This window comes from Euleptes europaea, chromosome 6 (assembly GCF_029931775.1).
Source record: "Euleptes europaea isolate rEulEur1 chromosome 6, rEulEur1.hap1, whole genome shotgun sequence".
NCBI lineage: Eukaryota > Metazoa > Chordata > Lepidosauria > Squamata > Sphaerodactylidae > Euleptes > Euleptes europaea.
Window position 1 is genome coordinate 8,108,120 of NC_079317.1, and position 24,926 is coordinate 8,133,045.

Sequence of the window (24,926 nt, forward strand, 5' to 3'; positions counted from 1 at the left end):
CCAAAAAAGCAAACTGGCGACCCTCTAGGTAAAAATGAACGGGGTCATTCTCCTGGCACAGTGGTTCTTACTTACACAGGAAACGCTATAACTGTTATTTTTAAAAGACAAGTTTTATGCTTTGGATTTATTAGAGCAGCAGTTTTGGTCTTGTCTCAGCCCCACCACAGAATTTTCTGAAAACATCCCTCTAGAACAGGGATGTCAAACATAAGGCCCATGGGCTGAAATCAGCCCCTTGACAGTTCTTACAGAGAGCCAGCGAGGTGTAGTGGTTAAGAGCCGTGGTTTGGAACGGTGGAGTCTGATCTGGAGAACCGGGTTTGATCCCCCACTCCTCCACATGAGCGGCGGAGGCTAATCTGGTGAACTGGGTTGGTTTCCCCACCCCTACACATGAAGCCAGCTGGGTGACCTTGGGCTAGTCACAGTTCTCTCAGCCCCACCACCTACCTCACAGGCTGTCTGTTGTGGGGAGGGGAAGGTGATTGTAAGCCGGTATGATTCTCCCTTTAGCCGGTATGATTCTCTTCCTCTTCTGCAGCCTGCGAGCCAGCAAAGTCAGCAACCCCCCCCCCCCATCAATTTGGGCTCTCTCATACTTCTGTGTGCGTGTATGTTTGTGTGTTGTGTGCCCAAGTCGCTTCCAACTTATGGCGACCCTGTGAATTAATGACCTACAAAATGTCCTATTGTTTGTATCCTTGCTCAGGTCTTGCAAAACAGAAGGCTGTGGCTTCCTGGACTGAGTCAGACTCGCATCTCATGTTGGGTCTTCCTCTTTTCCTGCTGACTTCAACCTTTCTGAGCCCTAACCGTCTTTTCCAGAGAGTCTTCTCTTGTCGTGATAAGACCAAAGAACAATAGCCTGAGTTCAGTATTTTAGCTTCTAGGGAGAATTTAGGCTTGATTTCATTTGACTGTACGGACGCGTGTCTAAAATTAATTTACCAGATTACTGCTACATTACATGACTTCAGTAAACCTGGGAAGCGAAACTGATCTGTGTTGCCAATACAGCTATTAAGTGCAATTTTCTAGTAGCCTTTAGCAAAAAAAATAATGTCGCCATGGAAACCTCATGGGCGTCATGAGTGCTCAGTAGGTAGCCCCTTCTCAAGCAGAATATTAAAAACAGTTCAGATGAAAAAAAGAACTCCAGGTTTCCCCATCAATGCTTTGTTGAATCACACACCTGGCCTTCAGTCCTTCTTTTGCAAACAGAGAAATTATGATTTATATGAGCAGGTTGAGGTCTACAGCAGAATCTCAGCTGAGTAGGCATGTTTTTCAGGCCCTTTCCCAACCCACAGCTAATTTCACTTTGCAGAACAAGAAGAGTGGGTAATTACTGTAAAGTCAGGCAAATGACTCATTCTGTTCTGTGAACTTTCTGGCGGTGCCAACAGATCACAACGGGCAGCCGTGATAGTCTGTCCCTAGCAGAAGAAAAGAGCAAGAGTCCAGTAGCACCTTAAAGACTAACAACATTTCTGGCAGGGTATGGGCTTTCGTGAGCCACTGTTCACTTCTGTGGGTATCTGAAGAAGAGAGCTGTGACTCATGAAAGCTCATGTGTGTGTGTGTGTTAAGTGCCGTCAATTTGCTTCTGACTCATGGCGAGTTGGCGACCCTATGAATCAATGTCCTCCAAAGTGTCCTATCTTTGACAGCCTTGTTCAGATTTTGAAAACTGAGGGCTGTGGTTTCCTTGATTGAGTCAATCCATCTCTTGGTGGGTCTTCCTCTTTTCCTGCTGCCGTCAACTTTTCCTAGCATGACTGTCTTTTCCAGTGACTCTTGTCTTCACATAATGTGACCAAAATATGACAGCCTCAGTTTAGTCATTTTAGCTTCTAGGGTCAGTTCAGTCTTGGTTTGATCTAGAACCCACTGGGTTTTTTTTTGGGGGGGGGTTGGCACTCCACAGTATCCATAACACTCCCCTCCAACACCACATTTCAAAGGAATCTATTTTCTTCCTATCAGCTTTCTTCACTGTCCAGTTTTCACACCCATACATAGTAATAGGGAATACGATGGCATTAATTAATCTAGTCTTGGTGGCCAGTGACACATCCTTACACTTCAGAATCTTTTCTAGCTCCTTCATGGCTGCCTTTCCCAGTCTCAATCGCCTTCTGATTTCTTGGCTGCAGTCTCCCTTTTGGTTGATGATGGAGCCATACCCTACCAGAAATTTTGTTAGCAAACAATGGAGCCAAGCAAGATGGGGAAAAGATACTGTGGGGACAAAAACCGCCTAGGAAATGTCCTCTTGTGAAAGTATGGGTTTTTTTAAACGTAAGACAATCTACAGCATTAGAAAATGACACTTCCTGTGTCTATTATAGTCATACACAACATGAGCGGCGGACTCTAATCTGGTGAACTGGGTTGGTTTCCCCACTCCTACACATGAAGCCTGCTGGGTGACCTTGGGCTAGTCACAGTTCTCTCTGAACTCTCTCAGACTCCCCTACCTCACAAGGTATCCGTTGTGGGGACAGGAAGGGAAGGAGATTGTAAGCCAGTTTGATTCTCCTTGAAAAGTAGAAAGTCGGCATATAAAAATCCACTCTTCTTCTGTTTTCAAGGATATGTTTGTTTAAATGCAACTTATTTTATTCACCATTGATATGTATATAAATAGTCAAGGCTTATAAAATTTAGCTCTATACCTAAAATATGCTGCTATTCCTAGTCTAACTGTATGAGACTGTCCAAATAATACATTTTATTTTGTTTACTACAAAATTTACAGGTTTTTTTTAAAGCTTTTACTATTTCCTATGCTTCAGATGGCAAAAAAATACTAAGATACATGTGTTAAGGATGGATAAGTGCAGCAGTCTGCAGTTCTCCCTCTAATACTGGCTAAAACTGCAGTACTGTTCATAGAAAAATAAGGAATTTCTACTTATGCAGTTTTATAAACATGCCACATTGTGCAAATGATACATGTTCTGCTTATTGAGGCAGTAAGGTAAGTTTAGGGTTCCCCTTCGGCAAAAAACAAAAACCAACCCCCCCAAAAGAGCATGAAATTTTTCAGAAATTGTACACTTGTAAGTAGGAACATGACTAATCTGAGGCTAATATATTTCGGCCACATGATGAGAAGATGAGAGTCACTGGAAAAGACAGTCATGCTAGGAAAAGTTGAGGGCAGCAGGAAAAGAGGGAGACCCAACAAGAGATGGATTGACCCAATAAAGGAAGCCACAGCCCTCAATTTGCAAGACCTGAGCAAGGCTGTTAAGGATAGGATGTTTTGGAGAACACTAATTGATAGGGTCGCCTTAAATCAGAAGCAACTTGACGGCGCTTAACACACACAAATGGACAACCGTCCCTTCCCTCACAGGACTTGGATTGCAAATAACGGACTGACCCTAGAAGCTAAAATGACTAAACGAAGGCTGTCGTACTCTGGTCACATTATGAGAAGACAAGAGTCACCGGAAAAGACCGTCATGCTAGGAAAAGTTGAGGGCAGCAGGAAAAGAGGAAGACCCAACAAGAGATGGACTGACTCAGTAAAGGAAGCCACAGCCCTCAATTTGCAAGATCTGAGAAAGGCTATCAAAGATAGGACATTTTGGAGGACATTGATTCATAGGGTCGCCATGAGTCAGAAGCGACTTGATGGCACTTCACACAAACACGCACACGTAGGAACATCTGTCGCACACGCACTTAGCTGCATGGGTCTAGTTTTAATAATCTGTTTCTGTTCTGTCTGTTGACTGCCTTAATAAAACTGGAAGCTCTGGCTTTTAAATAATTAACAGATGTTTTCGGTATGTGTGAATAAAGACGAACTTCATCCCTCTTTAACTCCCCAGCTCTTAGTTAGTTTGGTCTCTGATGAACGGCAGATGTGTCAACAGGAAACGCTCCATCAATTTCCAGAGGGAGACGATTCTAACAAGTTTCCCACTCCTGCAGAGGTCTCAAGTCCCTAAAAAAAATATCTAAACTTCACCATGCCAAAAAACAGAAGAAACTTCACTTGCAGTATGCTAGCACAACAGCCACTGGGAGGGAAGACAAAGAAGAAGACTTGGTTTTTATATGCCAACTTTCTCTACAGCTTAAGGGAGACTCAAACCGGCTTACAGTCACCTTCCCTTCCCCTCCCCACAACAGACACCCTGTGAGGTAAGGTGGGGCTGAGAAAGTGTGACTGGCCTAAAGTCACCCAGCTGACTTCATATGTAGGAGCGGGAAACAAATCCAGTTCACCAGATTAGCCTTCGCCAATCATGTGGAGGAGTGGGGAATCGAACCCGGTTCTCCAGTTCAGACTCCACCGCTCCAAACCACTGCTCTTAACCACTACACCACGCTGGCTCTCTTTCAGTTGAGAAACTTTCGGTTGAGAGAAAGCGACTGGCCCAACATCACCAGCATGATGGGAAAGGGCTGTGGCTCAGTGGTACAGCATCTGCTTGGGATGCAGAAGGTCCCAGGTTCAATCCCCAGCATCTCCAGTTAAAGGGACTAGGCAAGCAGGTGATGTGAATAGACCCCTGCCTGAGACTTTGGAGAGCCACGGCCAGTCTGAGCAGATGATACTGACTCTGATGGACCAAGGGTCTGGTTCAGTATAAGGCAGCTTCATGTGTTCATGTGATGTAGTGGTTAAGAGCCGTGGACTCTAATCTGGAGAACCTGGTCTGATTCCCCACTTCTCCACATGAAGTCAGATGGGTGACCTTGGGCTAGTTGCAGTTCTCTCAGAACTCTCTCAGCCCCACCTACCTCACAAGGTACTTGTTGTGGGAGGGAGGAGGGAAGGCGATTGTAAGCCTCTTTGAGACTGTTTATGATCGAGAAAACTGGGATATAAAAAACAACCCTTCTTCTTCACCCAGTGAGCTTCATGGCTGAATAGGGTTTGGAATCAAGGTCACCCCAGTCCTAGCCCAACACTAATCACCAGACCACACCCGCTTACTTTCTCCATAAAATATTTAATTTGCATTAAAAGTAAATCTCATTCCTAGACCAAGGTTGCCTTTGGGAGGTGGGGGAGGGGACTGATACAGAGAAAACTTCCAGGGAAGTTTTAACTATCCAGAAAATTCCTTTCCTTGAACATAAATTAATTTTTGGAGGAAAGTCTAGACTGATGGATTTCCCCACAGCACACATGGCTCACTCTTGCATTTGTTCATAGCACACTCCAGAATCAACAATCGAAGCTAGAACATCCTGTATCGGTTTCTGGGAATCATACTGTAATTCTGAGAACGCAGCCGAGTGTACCCGTGTGCATTAAGAGAACTACCTAACCAGTTGCATTCATTATTATACAGCCCCAAGCTTGGATCCCAAAAGCTGCCAGTGGGAGATGCTGACAGTCAGAGATCTTCCCCACTGTCCCCTCCACCCCAGAACCCTTTCGAATACGGTGGAAGAACCTGCCTGTGCTAACAGCGGCATGAACCAGGCTGATGCAGTGGGGAGGGCGAAGGGAAAGGAAGGAGCAATTTCACCCCTTGCCCTCTAGCCACCCAAGCCCATGTGCCTATTAGGACACGGAAGTCCGTGCTGTTGGAGTGAGAGCGACTCAGCACACCTTGACATCAGAGGGCGCTAATTTAAGTTTGTAGTTGTTATCTCTTGAATGGGACGTTCCTCTTTGACCAAACCTGGGGACTGCCCTCTAACCCCTCCTCCTTCTCTCTCAGTAGCCATTTTGTCTTCCTCTTTTCCACATGGTCTGCATGGAGGCAGACATTTCTACAGGTCTCGCCTGTAAAAACCAATGCAATCATACTTGCACTCACGTGACGCTGGATTAGCTAGCCACTTGTATAGGGAAATGTATTCTTTAGATGAGGCTTTCTATCTTTTATCAACTGCAACAAGAATGTTAACAGACTAAACCTTATCTACCAATAAAGGTCGATTGATTGATTAAACCTGAATAAATGTAAGTTCTACTTTTTTGCAATTTACCTTTCGGGAAGATTTTATTGCACTCAATATCAAGCTTCCATGACTGGGCGAGCTCTGCCATATTAACCATATATAAAACCCAATACGTGCATCCCAGAAATAAACTTTCCTGAGATTAGTAAGGGTTGGGTGGGGGGCAGGGAACATTCCTTGATCTTGAGCCTATGGGTTGCAGGATCCATAAGCTGGAAACTAGGCAAGAAAAGGGAAGCAATCGACAAAGCCAGAGGTCCCCAACCTTTTTGAGCCTGCGGGCGCATCTGGAATTCTGACACGGCATGGTGAGCGCGGCAACAAAATGACAGCCGCAAAATGGCGGCTGATGGAGGCGGAGCCAGCCACAATACGATCGCCACAGCTTCACTTCAGTAACACAGCGGAGAACCTTGTGCTGAGGTGGCAGCAACTGTCGAAGCAACGTTTTAAAAAATCTGCACAGCCAAATCAAAGCTCCAATAGTCAGTCAGAAACCTTGTGGGTAAAAGCCCTACCTGGCCCTGCCCACTTCTTAAAAACAGTCGGCAAACACCCAGGTACCCACAGGCACCATGTTGGGAGACCCCTGGACTAAGCTCTACAATACAGCCTCCATTCCAACCATACCAAGCAAATACCAACCAAACCAACCAAACAAGAGCCAGCGTGGTACAGTGGTTAAGAGCGGTGATTTGGAGCGGTGGGCTCTGATCTGGAGAACTGGGTTTGATTCCCCACTCCTCCACATGAGCGGGGGAGGCTAATCTGGTGAACCAGGTGGGTTTCCCCACTCCTACGCCTGTCAGCTGGGTGACCTTGGACTAATCACAGCTCTCTCAGCCCCACCTACCTCACAGGGTGGGGAGGGGAAGGGAAGGTGATTGTAAGCCAGTTTGATTCTTCCCTAAGTGGTAGAGAAAGTCAGCATATAAAAACCAACTCTTCTTCTTCTTCTGTTTTCAATGCAAACAATGTTGAGTTCCAGTAGATGAATATCACCCGCCAGCATCGGCACAGTATACTAATGAGATGAGGCCCATCAGATAACTGTACAGTTTCCAGACATTATAAATTGATTCTGACACAAATTGATTTTGTATTGCGGGCCAAAGACTCTCTAGATAGCTTCCCTGAGAGAAACCTTTGAACAGATCTCTCCCCACACCCTGCATATCTCTCATGAGAAGTGAAGAGGGACAAAAACTTAATTTCTTGCCCAAAAAAAAAAAAAGTCCCCATCGATTGCTTACAGAACTGCCATTGCTTATGCCTTGGAACAGAAAAATATTAGCACTGGAAAAATAATATCTGCCTATTGAGGGCAAGCATTAAAAGGAAAGTGCTGGCAGCTATGGACTGTATTCCTTATATGGGCTCAATATCAGGGGTCAGAAAATGGCAAGTCATTGCAAGTACTGAGATGCACCCGGCTAGGGCAGGGGTCTCAAAACTGCGGCTCCAGAGCCGCATGCGGCTCTTTGGCCCGTTGAGTGCGGCTCTCCGAACTTGGTTCAGAGCCCCTGCTCTTGCGCCCGCTCGTGCCGGCAGCCGGGCTGTGGAGCCGGTGCGCCTGAGAGAGAGAGAGAGCGGGCGAGCGGGCACGCTTTCTTTCCCCCCCACACACCGTGGAGAATGGCCGGGTCCCCCTTTCCCTTGCCCTCAATGGTTGGGAGGCTAAAGCCTCCCCTCCCCTCTAGCCGCGCGATTGCTGGGCGGGCGGCTGGGCGGTTCCTGCCCCCCCAGCCTATCAGCTGTTGGGCAGGGCAGTCTTCCTTTGGTAGACCTGGCCTCCGGCTGAGTCCCATTGGGAGGCCATGTCTACCCACTGGCTTTCTTGGCAGTGGACTCCGAGGGGAAAGTCCCCCTTCAGAGGCCAGGTCTACCAACTGGCTTCTATGGGCCTCTGGAGGCCAGGTCTACTGCCAAGAAAGCCATGGGTAGACCTGGCCTCCCAATGGGACTCAGCCGGAGGCCAGGTCTACCAATAGGCTTTTATGGCGGTAGACCAGGCCTCCAGACGAGGACTCCGGACGGGGAGGGGGAAATGGCAGGGACTTACAATTTAATTTTTATCAATAAATAAGATCACTATTAAGTATGATATCAAGTTTTATTCAGTGTACCTATAGTTTAATTAAGACTTAAAACTTTAAAGTTTATTAAGTTAATAAACAGTGTACCTACCTACATAGTTTAAGAAATTTGGCTCTCAAAAGAAATCTAAATCGTTGCACTGTTGATATTTGGCTCTTTTGACTAATTAGTTTGCCGACCCCTGGGCTAGGGGAAGAGACCATGTTTCCACTGGGGCAGAGGAAGAAGGAGAAGTTTGTGTTTGGTTTGCTGCACAGTTTTCTGATCCGAATTCTCAAACATCATATGCATGAGGGCTCCCCTCACCCACAAAAAGAAATTCCAGGAGCACCTTGTGATTAATTAGGCATCCCCAGTGAATCAGGGAGCTTCTGAATCCCTCCCCCTGAAAACGCAGCCTTGTTGCAGTTTTCTTGGAGGGGGTGGGTCAGCTCTTCAAGGGACTGCTTCCTGTCTGTACCTGTGCTTTTGCAAAGCTTGGTATTCCGCCCTCGTTTCGGTTGGCATCTTCCTGAATATTTCATGAAGGTTTCATTCCCTCTTTTGTGCTTCGCATTGAGGGAAGGGGTTGGATGGGAGGGACAGACACATGGGAGGGAGAAGCCAGAATGGGCATGGGGAGAGAAACAGCGAAGTTAGGACTATGCATGGAAAAGGAGGGGATTTGCCTCGCTCTTGCCTCCAAGCAGAATCTAAATTCGTTATAAAACAGCATCCTAGAACTGCGGGGGGGAAACGAGGCGGGGGCGAAGTGACTTCTAAAGGTCAGTAAAATCATGAATAATGCAAAGGAAGCCTTGGAGCAGTCCAGCAGGGATCGCAAGCTAAATACCCCTGCATAAATGGCCCAGCTGTCCGGCACTGCCCTCCTTTTGTGCCTGTGACCCCACCCTGGTCTAGAGTTATTTTACTACTGTGTCTCTTGCACTGCACTGTTAGGCGTGAATGGCGGAGGGGAGGGAGCTGCCTTGGATGCTTGCTTGACAGGAGAACGGTGGCACAGAAATATTTTAAAAGAAATAAAACCTCTGCCAAACCCAAAAAATTTGGACGTTTTTTGAAATATCCTCAGAGCAGAGTTCTCATGAAATTTTCCAGGAAGATTACATTCTCTGTGTTATGTGCTGGCAAATCACTTGTGACTTATAGTGACCCTGTGAATTGATCTCCAAACTCTCCTTTCGTTGTCAGCCTTGCTCAGGTCTTGCAAACTGGGGGGTTGTGGCTTCCTTAATGGAGTCAATCCATCTCCTGTTGGGTCTTCCTCTTTTCCTGATGCCTTCCCCTCGTCCTAGCATTACTCTCTTTTCCAGTGACTCTTGTCTTCTCGTGATGAACCCAATATGTGATGGCCTTTGTTTAGTCATTTTAGCTTCTACAGATAATTCAGACTTGAGTTGATCCAGAACCCACTGATTTGTCTTTTTGGCAGTCCAGGGTATCCTTAGAAGTCTCTTCCAACACCACATTTCAAAGGGAACCAATTTTCTGCTTGTCAGCTTTCTTCACTGTCCAACTTTCACATCCATACATAGTAAAGGGGAATAACATAATATGTAAGGGGACAAATAAAATCACCACTCACCATGGTCTTAACCCCTTAACTTCGTGCTCAGTTGATACGGGTAAAAATGAATCTTATTGGGTTCTGCAGGTCAATGTCATGCCCAGGAGATGTAAGGTGCTTTGGAGCACACTTGGGAGTTCCTGGAAGTTCCCTGACAGCCACTTGATTTCCCAGGGAAGAGAGGAGGAGGAAGAGGAGGAGAAGAAGGCGAAGAAGGAGGTGAAGAAGAAGGTGAAAATTGGTTTTTATATGGGGACTTTCTCTACCAGTAAGGGAGAATCAAACCGGCTTACAATCTCCTTCCCTCCCCCTCCCAAGAACAGACATCTTGTGAGGTAGGTAGGGCTGAGAGCTCTGAGAGAACTGTGTCTAGCCCAAGGTCACCCAGCTGGCTTCATGTGTGGGAGTAGGGAAACAAATCCAGTTCACCAAATTCACATCTGCCACTCATGTGGAGGAGTGGGGAATCAAACCCGGTTCTCTAGATGAGAGTCCACCACCCCAAACACCGCTCTTAACCACTACACCGCGCTGGCTCTCTAAGGCAGAACAAACAAGCTAAATTCATATATGTCTCCCATATAAGATGTGTGCAATTATCAAACTGGTAAAACAATGTGTTTTACCAGTTTGAGAATAAGACTGCTGGATTTGATGGACCCTGTAATGTAGGTGGGGCTGAGAGAGCTCCAAGAGCTGTGACTAACCCAAGGTCACCCAGCTGGCTTCACGTGGAGGAGCGGGGAAACCAACCCAGTTCACCAGATTAGCATCCCTCGCTCATGTGGAGGGGTGGAGAATCAAACCCGGTTCTCCAGATTAAAGTCCACCACTCCAAGCCACTGCTCTTAACTACTACACTATGCTGGCTCGCCTAAAATGCACCAACTGAGAGATAGCCATGTGCTCTATCTGCCAGGGAGGGCAAGTTGGATACCTGCTATAAAACTTGATCTGAGTTTTAACACACGTGAGATGTGTACCCTGGGTTAATTCTACAAAACTGACTTATGTTACAGCTGTTTTGAAGTGTCTTGGCGCACCAAAGAGCTGATACAGTGACCATTCAAGCGCTGCCTATCCATAAATCCACCACGGAAGTGTCAAATAGATTTTGCCTCATATAAATGGTATAAAGGGCTACAGTTATTGCCAATGCTGTAGGAGGTAGCTAGGGGGAGGCCCTGTGTGAGGAATAGGGAATGGGGTCAAGCAGTGGTTCAAGGATCCATACCACAAGAAACAGCAACCATAAACGAAATGGACAAGCAGAAGCTGTGGCCACCCAAGGGGTCCTAAAATCAAATACCAGAAGCTAACAGCAAAGGTCACGAGGAATGCAAAGGCCAGAACTCAGAAAGGCAGAAGAAGAAGAGTTGGTTTTTATATGCTGACTTTCTCTACCACTTAAGGAAGAATGAAACCGGCTTACAATCACCTTCCTTTCCCCTCCCCACAACAGACACCCTGTGAGGTGGGTGGGGCTGAGAGAGCTCTAAGAGAGCTGTGACTTGCCCAAGGTCACCCAGCTGGCTTCATGTGGAGGAGTGGGGAAACAAATTCAGTTCACCAGATTAGCCTCCACCGCTCATGTGTAGGAGTGGGGAATCAAACTCGGTTCTCCAGATTAGAGTCCACCACTCCAAACCACCACTCTTAACCATTATGCCATGCTTGCTCTCCGGCATGTTAGGACCAGTGGTAAGACTGTTGACCAACAAAGAAGGATTTCTTGGGGCTTTTATAACACCGCCTGTTTTGGAGAACCGATTCAGCTATTTGCATGGGCAGAGAGCCTCAGATTTTGAGCTCCTTGCAAAGTCTGGAGCTGGATCACCGTAGCACTGAGTAGTCCACTGAAATGAGTAGTCCTGCCTTTGCTGCATTGTCTTTACCCTGTGATCCCCTTTCACTACGGGTTATAGTACACCTCACCTTCGATAGTTTGCTGTTCGCATCGTTCTTTAATATTGTAACCTTAGTCCCATTGCGTTGTTCACTGGTTATCTGATGCTGCTTGAAAGCACTGCTTATATGCTGTCGACTGCCTTCATTCTCAGCAAGGAAGGTGGATTATGAATAAATAAAAAAAATAGGACAAGAAAAACTCTGAGGCACCTCAGATTTCGCTGCCGTACTACTTTCTTTGGCTACACTAAATATAAAATTAGTACCAACTGGTCCAAGCTAGTATCATATCAAAATATATATGCTTTATATTTGCATTACTACTATTGTGTATATATCCCCTTGAATTACTTCGTCCATATATCTATATACATTCAAAAAGTATCTCTGATCAAATTATACTCCCAGAAGGCTTCATGTGTAGGAGTAGGGAATCAAACCCAGTTCACCAGATTAGCCTCCGCCGCTCATGTGGAGGAGTGGGGAATCAACCCCGGTTCTCCAGATCAGAGTCCACCGCTCCAAACCACCACTCTTAACCACTACAATATGCTGGCTACATAACAGTGAGGACCTACAACTAGATTTGTCAGCACCCCTTAAAATGCAGGTAACAGGAGAATGATATTACCCGCTTTGAGTCCCTATTATGGAGAAAGGAGGAGTATAAATGAGTAAAAATGCATCTCCATCCACAATATATGTAGTAGAAGAAGGGGGGGTGGTTTTTATATGCCGACTTTCTCTACCACTTAAGGGAGAATCAAACCGGCTTACAATCACCTTCCCTTCCCCTCTCCACAACAGACACCCTGTGAGGTAGGTGGGGCTGAGAGAGCTCTGAGAGCGCTGTGACTAGCCCAAGGTCACCCAGCTGGCTTCATGTGGAGGAGCGGGGAAACAAATCCAGTTCACCAGATTAGTGTCCGCCGCTCAAGTGGAGGAGTGGGGGAATCAAACCCAGACCACCACTCCAAACCACCGCTCTTAACCACTACACCACATTGCAGACTTTGTCCGGTCAAGGTATCTCTAATCAAATTATACTCCCAGCAGGCTTTCACGTGGAGGAGTGGGGAATCAAACCTGGTTCACCAGATTAGAGTCCGCCGCTCTTAACCATCGCACCACGCTTTACATGTAAATACACATTGAGCATCCACCCACCACCAAATTTTCGCCTCCTCTGATATGCCAGTTTGAGGCAGCCGAGGGTGGGGTGGGGGTTTCCACAAAGCAGAACGCAACATGACAGAAACAGCGAAGGAGTCAGAGGCACGCGAGGAGATCTGAGCAGTCAGCAAAGAGGCAAACCTAAGCAAACAGGTTTAATTAACACTCTCCCAAAGCTGCCTCAGCACTCCAGGCAAGCCTGTGACTAGACAAGCTGACATCAGATCAGTAATCTGCCCACTGTGTGCTAATGAACCGGTAGCAGAGCTCTCCGGGGAATTAAAAACAGAAAAGAAAAAGGACCGTGGTATTCAAAACTCTTAGTTAAGGGAGGTGCCCTGACCTGGATGGCCCAGGCTAGCCTGATCTCGTCAGATCTCAGAAGCTAAGCAGGGTCAGCCCTGGTTAGTATTTGGATGGGAGACCAACAAGGAAGTCCAGGGTTGCTGTGCAGAGGAAGGCACGGGCAAACCACCTCTGCTAGTCTCTTGGCATGAAACCCCCAAAAAGGGGTCGCCATAAGTCGGCTGCGACTTGAAGGCACTTTACACACACACACACACAGTTAAGGGAGGGGAGATTATTAAGTTTTAACATGTTTCTCAAGAAAACCGCGGCTGCTTCGGCTGCTCGAATGTTCGCTGCAGCTGCTCACGCCGCTGTTCGTGTGTCAATGTGCTAATTACATGCTGGTTATGTAACGCCGTCGCGCTGGGAAGTCTCCCTCGAACGGCGTTTGGAAGAGCATCTACCCAGATGCTGAGGCCGCTATGAGTAGCCAGCGATGGGAGGGGCGGGAGTGGAAATTTCTGTGCAGAGGAAAATTTTCCATGACTGTATTTTTCCATGGAAAGTTTTCCGTCCGGCCTCGCCGCAAAGCCAAAAGAGAACACAGACAGAGACGCCTCTCATTTCTCTGCTTTAGAGCTGCAGAGGCTGGAAGCGTCGGCACCAAAGCCTGTTGAGTCTTTTTGAGGAAGTACTCAAATACTCGGCGCTTTTTGCCTGGATTGTTTTGAAGCGGTCCTAATGCCTAATCAGAAAAGTTTCGTGTGGCATCACTACACCGAAATCACGGACGGGAGGAAGATAGTCGGCATATGTAAATACTGCGGACAGACATACGCAAACAATGCGACGAGGATGAAGAAACACTTGACAGCTTGCCGAAACTGCCCAGAGGAAATCCAGTCCTTGTACAGGAAGCTGCTGCCGAATGGAGAAAAAATAGCTGCGAAGAAGCTATTTCAGCAGTCCCAAGTAAGTAAGCGCATTCATATATTAAACAGAGCAGGCTGTGGCGGCTCCCACATTATGGGATGGCCTGCCGGAGGCTATCATGAAGGCCCCCATGCTTCTATCATTTCCCAAAATGTGCAAAACTGAATTGTTCAGGAGCAGAAGTTGGGGCAGCTCAGGAGGTGACTTCCGCGTTCATTATTTTGTTTCCTTAGACAACAATTCTTCAATCCCAGCCCCACATGTTGTTTTATTGAGAATTCTTTGCTGTTAGATTGAACTGTTTAATGATATTTTGTACTCCGCTCACTGATTGACTGAATAGTTTTTCCCGTACCTGTAATCTGCCCAGCCCCACTGCAGAATTCTTTTTTACTGGGAGCCTTTGCTGGTAGATTCAAAGGTTTTTTTCATACTTTGCAATTCGCTTCCTGAATGACTCAATAGTTCTTATTTCTGCCATTGCCTTGAGTCCCAGCGAGAAAGGTGGGCTATAAATGAAGCTGCTGCTACTTATTATTATCACTATGTTAGACTTATGCCCTACCCCTCCTCTCCCCTGGGCCACAGGGCTTGGGGTTGCTCACAATATTCAATAAATAATATATCGATACAGATAAGAAGAGTAGGTTTTTATATGCCAACTTTCGCTACCACTTAAGGAAGAATCAAACCGGCTTACAATCCCTCCCCCTCCCCACACCAGACACCCTGTGAGGTAGGTGAGACTGAGAGAGCTCTAAGAGAGCTGTGACTAGCCCAAGGTCACCCAGCTGGCCTCATGTGGAGGAGTGGGGAAATCAACCTGGTTCCCCAGATTAGCATCCGCTGCTCATGTAGAGGAGTGGGGAATCAAACCCAGTTCTCCAGAACATACAGAACATAAAACATACAGAATCTTAAGCTGCAATCCGTAAGATAGTATCCTTACTCAGGAATTAGAATAAAACATGATCAATTCACACCTGACAACAGCAACAATAATAATAAAATACAGCTATCAAACTATGATATACAGCTATCAAGCATTTAAGGCCTCTCCTCCTCTCTTCTGTTCCAGGAACTTAGTATCTCCAGCAGAACAGCAGATCTGCCACATGTGAAAGTTGAAAGAGCTGAGCTTCCGGGGCCTAGGGAGAAAGAGGCAGGACCTTCCTTTTCAAGATCCATGTCCGCAGAAGATTTGCGAGCTGTGGGTAGCTGTTCAAAACAGCCAAGCATTTTCTCAAACCGTGCAGACAAAATGTCAAAAGAAGAGAAAGAAAAAGCCGATGAGACATTGGCTCGCGCTATATTTGCAAGCGGCACCCCGCTTTCCATAACTGAAAATCCATACTGGAAGGCGCACTACAAGCTAATTTGCCCATCGTATAAATTGCCATCGCATTATCGCTTATCGCATTCACTTTTAGACCGAGAGCATGGCAGAGTGCAGACAATGGTTGTTCAGAGGCTCGGCCGAGCAGAATCACTGACGCTAATGTCAGACGGATGGTCCGACACACAAGGAAAGTCTTTACTGAACATTATGTTTGCGACACCCGAGCCAGTATTCCTGAAAGCGATTGCCAGCAGACCTTCTCGCCTTACCAGTGACTACATAGCCAATCTACTGAGTGAAGAGATTCAAAGTGCAGGTCCCTCCAAAGTACTGGCCCTGGTAACTGATGGTTCCGCCAACATAAAGGGGGCATGGCAAATGTTGAAGGCAAGGTACCCTCACTTAATTGTTTTCGGCTGCGTTGCTCATGGGTTGACCCTTCTGGCAGAAGACATACTAAATGTTAGCACGATGAGAACGATCGTGGCAAACTGCAAAGCCGTTGTGAAGGTATTCAACAGCCCTGTTGCTAATCAGGCACTGAAGATATTCCAGCGGGAGCAGCAAGGGAAAGAAAGTCCACTTTCATGGCCTGCTGAAACTAGATGGGGCTCAGTCGCCAAGTGTTTAGATAGCTTGCTGCATTCAAAGGCCAGTTTACAAAGCGCGTCGACAGGCAACGCTTTATCCCACATTATTCCTGTGAATATTCGTAAGCAGATTCTTGACAGCGACGTATTCTGGGTTCAAGTTGAAGGAGCGTTCAATTTGCTGCGGCCCATTTCTGCAGCTCTCCAGAAACTTGAAGGAGAAATAAACCTTTCAAGTGTTACCGGGATATTAAAAAAACTGAATGCCAATCTAATTGAACTTTTGCCTTCTTCGCCTCTGTCCAAAAACGAAGCAGCAGCGGTCAAACAAATGTTTACTGAAAGGTCCGAATTTTGCTCTCATCCAGTTCACTTGGCCGCAAACCTGTTGGATCCTCGACAAAGGGCACAAGATTTATCAGAAGACGAATTATCTACTGCTCTCGACACAATTATGGAAGTAGCTAAGAGTCTCCCCAACCTCAGCGAAATAACTGTGATGACGGACCTTGCGGAGTACCGCGCCAAAGAAAAACTTTGGAGCAAAGACATCGTTTGGAGAGTTGCAGAGAACGTGTCTCCCCTCACGTGGTGGAAAGGATACTGTAACACCCGACAGCTGTCCACGATCGCAGCGAGGATCCTGAGTATTCCACCAGTCATTCTGCATGAACCCAACTGGAAGGCTTTCAGCTCAGCCAATACACAAAAGCGGGACAGGCTAACCCATCGCCACACTGCTAAGCTGCTTTGCATTTCTCAAAATCTTTCCCTGTCCTCAGAGAATCAGCCCTACACGCCCCAAGCAAAGCGAATGAAATGCGACGCGTGGCCCGCAGACTCACTGCAGGCAGAACCGTCGTTCAGCGATAGAGAATGCGACTCAAGCAGCTCCGAACTGGATTCGCTTCAGTCTGAACTTGAGCCCGCCTATGTTGGAAGCACGTCTACAGAAAGCGAACATGAAACTGAAGGGACTGCCAATGAGTGTTAAGCTCTACTGAAGGGGCTGCCAATGAAGGTTGAGCTCTCCTGGAATAGATGAGTGGACAATTGCTGGATCTCATGCCCAGCTAAATGGCAACAGTGTAAAGGAAGCATGTATTATTCAGCGGTCGTACATAATGGTCGTGTTATGAGAAGACAAGAGTCACTGGAAAAGACAATCATGCTAGGAAAAGTTGAAGGCAGCAGGAAAAGAGGAAGACCCAACAAGAGATGGATTGATTCTATAAAAGAAGCCACAGCCCTCAGTTTGCGAGACCTGAGCAAGGTTGTTAAAGATAGGACGTTTTAAAGCACATTGATTCATAGGGTCGCAACGAGTCGGAAACAACTTGACGTAACTTAACCCAAACACATTATTCAGTTATCAGTGAAACTAATTTTCCTGAACATTCAACCCTCCCCGCACCCCAAGCTCTTGGCTATTTTTTTAGTCCCCAGATAGCAAAAGATGGGTGGGGGACATATCACCTCAGTCTTGTTCCACCTACACTGGCTCCCAGTTTGCCTCTGCGCTCAATACTCAAGGTGCTGGCATTGGCCTTCACAAGCCCTACACAGCTTGAGACTACCATCCCTTTAGAACCATCTACTTCCACATGAGCCTACCTCACCATCTATGGGGACACTGCTCTGGGTGGCCTTGCAATCTGAGACAACCCAGGAAAGGGTCTTCTCAGTTGTGGCACCAACATTATGGAATTCACTCCCCAGGAAGATCCATCTGTCACCCTCTAGCGTTGTTTTCCACCAGGGGGGTAAAGACTTTTCTGTTTTGATTGGCGCTCCCTCACTTACCCTCCTTCACATTTAGGTGTTCAATTGTTGTTTTTAATTGTATGTGTATGTTATCTGTGTATGAATATATAAACAGTGTGCAAACTCTCGTTTTAATGTTTTGATTGTTAGCTACCTTGGAGGCCTTAAGTTGAGTGGAAAAGCTGCAAAAAAGGTTTTACATTAAAAATAGATAAAATTCAACCTGCTTTTTAATTAGAAAAATATTTACAATGTTTATACATCACGTCCAGCCTATGGCACATGTTTTTAAATTTAAAAAGTTGAACATGCCACATCCTATCGGTTTGAAGTTTCCCAGATAACCATGACATAATGTATCTACTGGAGACACATCTGTGTGGAACCAGGTAGAGACAAAAGCTAGTCATATTCCACTGGAAAAGTTAAGGATGTGTTTTAAATACCGGAAAAAAGCCAGATTCCAGAAAGACTACAGGCCAATCTCTGCCATCATGAACTGGCATGCTGACTTCTATTGGCACTCTGTTTTCTATTTTCCACTAGGTGGATTTATACAAATGTTCTGCCTCCCACATAGATTCGGGATGTCCTTAGTTTAGGATGACAAATAACAGGTACCCTTGTGCTTCCAAACGACTATTCATGTCTCGTACAGTATTGTTCCACTGAAACCATTTGCTCCAAAGATATACCCAAGCAATTCCCCCCTCCCCATTTAGATAGCTTCTGAGAACAAGTATCTCATAGGCAACGCACACAGGATACAGGTATTATAAAAACTGCTTGTAGATAAATTGTTTAAGTAAGCCTTTTCAATTACAATTAAGGTCTTACAAATTCACTAAGAAAAAGCAAAGATGAAACAGGCTTATTCACAAGCAGGTGCCATCACCAATCACAAGTAAGCAGCGGGGCGGGGGGGAGAAAAAATAAGGAGAAATTTGGCATGATTGGAATATTCTTCAAGGCCGGTGATTCTTAATTGGGGGGCAGATAATGGGGGTCTTATGATGAACTTATGATGGCCAGCCTTTCCCCATTTGCAATGGCGTCCAAGAACAAATGAAGAACAGGGGCCATGGCTCAGTGGTAGAGCCTCTGCTTGGCATGCAGAAGGCCCCAGGTTCAATCCCTGGCATCTCCAGTTAAAGGGACTAGGCAGGTAGGTGATGTGAAAGACCTCTCCACCCAAGACCCTGGAGAGCTGCTGCCAGTCTGAGCAGGCAATACTGCCTTCGATGGACCGAGGGTCCCATTCAGTGTAAGGCAGCTTCATGTGTTGTTTTACGCTGCTAACCCTGTACGGAGGATAAAATTCCAGAGTCTCAGTTTGTTCCACAGGCCCTAGAAAGTAGCAGACAGCAGTCAGGAATCAAACTTAACATTAAGGAGTCGGCTGATGGCTGGCAGGCGCAATGATCTCATCGAACGTACGCTTGAGATCTTTGTGTTGTAAGCATACATCATAAATATGTTTGAATCAATTACCCACCTTCTCCTTCAGCACATCCATGTTTAATATGTCTAACCAAAGTCCCCCTCATATTCTTTCTCCAGCTATTGCTCCCAGTTTTAAAAGTCCTGAAAGTGCAGCACCAAATATAACCTCCGAAACAAGGGCGTGCAAAAATTATTAATATTTGCTTTTAAAAGCAGGCTTTTAGTCCTCTTCATTATAAACACACATAATCGGCTTCTATTCAGAGCAGTTAACAGAATAAACAACTTCTGCCCACCCACACCTCTTTCCTTGTTCGCTTCCCACTTTCCCAAGACTCCCCCCAATACCTATAATGAGAGACTTTACTGCAGTACCCTAAATTTATTTATTTAATTCATTTATTTAATTAGATTTGTATCCCGCCCTCAGTCCCCGATCAAAGGGATTCTACCAAGGAAGTATAAAACGTCTTGGGGTCTGAGAAAATACCTACATAAATAAATTCAGATCTCAATATTTATTTTCATCCATTGGATTTTGCTTGCTAGCTTGGAAAGGCTTTCTGGTATTTACTGTGAAGCCTTTAAAGTAGCAGACCAAAGCAAAACAACAGAACAGCTCCGTAAAAGATCGCTACAGACCAGGCCAAAGACATTTTATAGCATCAGTAAAAAAAAATGCAGTGTAAATAATGGGTAGGATTTTCTCTGGCTCCAAGAACAGATCGGTTTATTTGTAGCAATGTGAATCAGTAAGGGGAGCGTTCTACCATTTGTCACACAGATGACTTATCCGGCTGGAAGCTATTATTAGAAGAAAAAGTGACAGAGAAAATGATAGCTTTGAGCAATGGCAGCTATAACACACAGCAAGCATCCTACACTTTTCTCCTTAACTGAAGCAAAATCCAAACCTAAACAATCTTAGCGAAGACAGGGGATAGTAAGTGGGGAAACGTCTGAAATTGCCTCCGATGTATAGTTTCTTCACATTTAAATTTAACCCAATCCTAAGCGTGTTCTCTCAGAAAATTCAGCCTGGTTTATTTCCAAGTGACCATAAAGCCTTACAAATCATAATGTAAAACCCAATGTAATACAAATCATAATTTTAAACCCCACAATTTAATACCAACAAAATACTACCCCTCCCCCAAAAAAAACCCTCCTGGCCTACAAAAGATACCTGCAGTTCATACCTCATTGACACCCCTAGAAACTAAGACGGTCTTGTAGCGCCTCCTGAAAGTTTCTAAAGATGCTTCCCCGTCCCTAATCTGTGTGGGAAATCCATCCCACAAAGCGGGGAGCTACCATAAAAAGGCACAGGTTCTGGTTAATGCTAGTAGGGCTACCAGTGGGGAACATACCCAGGGTAGTGCCAATCGCTACTTCGGGAGACTGGAAGCAATTTTCCTTCAGGCCAGATTGGCCAGGGATCCTGAAGGGTGTTTTTTTTTGGGGGAGGGGGATCTTCTGGCCGGGGAATAGGGGTCACAGGGGGTGTGAGAAGGAGGTAGTTTTGAATTTTCTGCATTGTGCAGGGGGTTGGACTGGATGACCCTGGTGGTCCCAACTCTATGATTCTATCAACCAATAGGCTGCAGCTTGAGGACCAGAGTTGGCACGTAGGACAAGATGGTCCTTTAGATACGTGGTCCCTAGGCAGAGAATGATCAGGCTCCATCATCAACCAAAAGGGAGACTGCAGCCAAGAAATCAGAAGGAGACTGAGACAGAGAAGGGCAGCCATGAAGGGGCTAGAAAAGATTCTGAAGTGTAAGGATGTGTCACTGGCCACCAAGATCAAGTTAATTCATGCCATCGTATTCCCTATTACTACTGTATGTGTTGGTGTGAAAGCTGGACACCGAAGAAAGCTGATAGGAAGAAAGTAGATTCCTTTGAAATGAGGTGTTGGAGGACAGTGTTACGGATACCATGGACTGCCCCAAAAAAACAAATCAGTGGGTTCTAGATCAAATCAAGCCTGAACTGACCCTAGAAGCTAAAATGACTAAACTGAGGCTATTGTACTTTGGTCATATGATGAGAAGACAAGAGTCACTGGAAAAGACAGTCATGCTAGGAAAGGTTGAGGGCAGCAGGAAAAGAGGAAGACCCAACAAGAGATGGATGGACTCCATCAAGGAAGCCACAGCCCTCAATTTGCAAGATCTGAGCAAGGCTGTCAAAGATAGGACATTTTGGAGGACACTGATTCATAGGGTCGTCATGAGTCGCCATGGGGGGAGGGAACTGTTTTTATTTTATGTTCCCAGCAAGGTGTAGTGGTTAAGAGCAGTGGTTTGGAGCAGTGGACTCTAATCTGGAGAACTGGGTTTGATTCCTCCCACTCCTCCACGTGTGCAGCAGAGGCTAATCTGGTGAACTGGGTTGGTTTCTCCACTCCTACACGTAAAGCCAGCTGGATGACCTCGGGCTAGTCTCAGAGCTCTCTCAGCCCCACCTACCTCACAGGGTATCTGTTGTAGAGAGGGGAAGGGTAGATGATTATAAGCTGGTTTGATTCTTCCTTAAATGGTAGAGAAAGTTGGCATATAAAAACCAACTCTTCTTCTTCTTGTAACACCAAGGACCACAAGGGGATTGACTGTAAAATGTCAGATGTTAGCTAAATCATCCCCACCCTGAAGTGAAGATTTGGTCCTGCCTCCCCCAGCAAAGGGCGGGAAAACCCAAGCTGCAAGATGCCCTTTGCTCAGAGTGGGAAATGTTACTGTTTAAAATATCCAAGGATGATTTTTTCCATCAAATTAAACAACGGCATCAGTTTCTGTGCTGCATGGATCCCCGAGAAATAAGCTGTTTTAATCGAAGTGCCACCAAGGGCTTCAGGCAAGAATCAGAAAGATGTTCTTCCCTGGCATCTGTTGCATTTCTATTACTGGGAAAAATCATAATAATTGTGTCCTCTGGCTGGAACTCTATTAAACGACATGATCTTATTTAAAAATAAATAGTCCCCCAAACAAGCATTAATAAATATATTTTTAAAAGACCTCTGAAAATTTGGCTAGATGGAAGTGCTAGAAAATGTGTAGCCCCATTTGATCAGAAGAATTTCCATCTAGGCATTAGGAAGAATTTTCTAACAGTTAGAGCGGTTCCTCGGTGGAACAGGCTTCCTCGGGAGGTGGTAAGTGCTCCTTCCCTGGAGGTTTTGAAGCAGAGGCTACATGGCCATCTGTCAGCAATGCTGATTCTATGACCTTAGGCAGATCATGAGAGGGAGGGCACCTTGGCCATCTTCTGGGCATGGAGTAGGGAGTCACTGGGGGTGTGTGGGCAAGGTGGTTGTGAACTTCCTGCATTGTGGAGGGTTGGACTAGATGACCCTGGTGGTACCTTCCAACTCAATGATTCTATGATTTGAAATAGTAGCACTGACCATAGATCGGACATTCTGTACCAAGACAAGTGGGGAAAGCAAAGCAGCTAGCCCATTTCAGATTCTGTATAACATATGCCAACAATCTGCTGTCTGCCGAGAGCTGAAGTTCTCATGATGCCAAATATCTCTCGCAGTTTCACATACTGAGTACCACAAACCTGACGCCGAGCAATTACACCAACACGGCTCCATTACCGAACAACCAAGTAAGTAGCAATTATCTCCCTTTCTTTTCAAGTCTGGAAACCTGTTCACCAATTTCAGGATCCAGAACTCTAAATGGACGCGTCAGAAGTAGCCAAGGAATTCCAGAGGCCAGTCAGCATTATTATTATTAACAAAATTTCTATCTTCTACTGAAGAATTATAGTAGGGAGATAAGTAAGATTAAAAGTACAAGTATCAGATGTGGTTTGTAATGTCAATGTTTAGAGCTTTGTTTAATCACAAGCACGGTAGAGGGAGAGACGAAAAGGCCTATATGACTTGTATGCATTTTAGAACAGCCTATTTATTACTAAGCAGAATGATAGTATACCGTCCAAGTCTTAGGAGAGTCTTCACGCTGACCCGCTTTCAAGCTCTCCCCTCAGCAACAGCAGAGGGGCGCTTTAAAAGGACCCCGGTAAGTGACAGACATTGCCCATGTGAAATTGGAGAAATGGAAACAGTGGCTCATGTGCTATTAAGATGTCCTTGGTATGAAGAGGCCGCGCACTAAGTTCATTCTCCCTTCGCTGAAGGGCCCTAGAGAGCCCATAGGATCAGTAATACTGCAGACACATAGAATCATAGAGTTGGAAGGGACCACCAGGGTCATCTAGTCCAACCCCCTGCACAATGCAGGAAATTAACAACTACCTCACCACTACATCCCCAGTGACCCCAACCCTCACCCCGCAATGCAGGATCTTCTGGAGGGAGAAAAAGAACAGGTTACCTTAGCCACAGCTAGGTTCTGCGCAATAGCTTTTAAAGTTTGCCTTTCAAAGGTTTCCTCAAGGATGGGTCTAATTTTAAATTAGGGCATAAGTAAAATCTAACTTGATGGATTTGTATTTTTGTATTTTAAATTAATGCACAATTGTGAACTGTGGACAATTTTATCAAGTATTCTTAGAATAGCAATGCCGTAATACAAATCTGTTCTGTTCTATAGTGCTATATTTTTATCCTTTTAATCAATGTTAATCTTTTTGTATCTTTTCTTTGCTGGTCAATGACAGTAATAAATTGATTTGAATTTGAATTGATAGTATAAATTAATACTCTTGATTATTCACTGGCTTATTTACAATTGTTCACCGATTTACGTGGAAGAAGTTTTAATCTGTATGTGTATGAATATGCAATGTTAGCGGTCGACAGCTCTTTAGGTCCCAGCCACCCCGCAAACTGAACAGCCCACTGGAGAACTGGAGCCAGACGGATTATGTCTCAGGGGACCCCACACTCTCCCTATAGCTGTCTGGGATTTAAAGCTCTTGGATATTGTCATGTGATTATACAAACATGTGCAGCAAAAGATGGAACGGGCACTGCTGAAAAGCAGTTTCATCCAAGAAACACTCTTGGAACGACATGAGTTCATTAGTCAAGCAAACACTATGCCTACAGCTCTTTTACACCATATTTGCTGAACCACAAACTTTAGGGGGTTGGCAGCTCTCAACAAGAGCACAGCGCACACAGGAATGTCTTCTGAATCATTTACATGCCTCGGGAAAGCATTACATCTTCTGTTGCTGCCGAGTACAGGAAAACACAAGTATCAACAATTAATCTGGACAGCAACGCACCTCTGACGGCCTGACTGTCAGCCGTGGAATCCTGATTTCTATTTTTATCCCACTTTTCATGTAAGGAACTCAGGGCTGTTTATATGGTTCTTCCATCCCTCATTTTATTTGACAACAACCCTGTTGGGCGGGTGACTGTCCCAGGCCACCCAGGAATCTTTACGGCAGAGTAGGGGAGCCAAGGCCTCATGAGGCTAACACCAACCACTTTACTGCAACGGTCCTTGGCTTATTTGTATAAAGTAATAATTTCACATGGTAAACTGCAATTGCCTCAAGTACATATTCAAAAAGCACAATCTTCCCTAAAGTTTATGACCCAGCAGCAGGAGGAGGAGGAGAATTGGTTTTTATATGCTGACTTTATCACTTAAGGAAGAATCAAACCAGCTTACAATCACCTTCCCTTCCCCTCCCCACAACAGACACCCTGTGAGGTAGGTGGGGCTGTAACTTGCCCAGGGTCACCTAGCTGGCTTCATGTGTAGGAGTGGGGAAGCCAACCCAGTTCACCAGATCAGAGTCCACTGCTCCAAACCACCACTCTTAACCACTACACCACACTGGCTCTGTTCTGAACCACCATGAGGACATCCTGCAAAAACCTGATTTCCACACCTCTTCCTGTTATACACATTGAAGTGCAATATATAAAACTCAAAACCCA

The 24,926-nt window shown here is 45.6% G+C and overlaps 1 protein-coding gene across 1 annotated transcript in view; it reads right to left on the reverse strand.

The window, feature by feature from the left end:
- PELI2 (pellino E3 ubiquitin protein ligase family member 2) overlaps positions 1-24,926 on the reverse strand; it is a 107,667-nt gene that overhangs the window by 21,156 nt on the left and 61,585 nt on the right. The gene's annotated exons all lie outside the window — the stretch shown is intronic.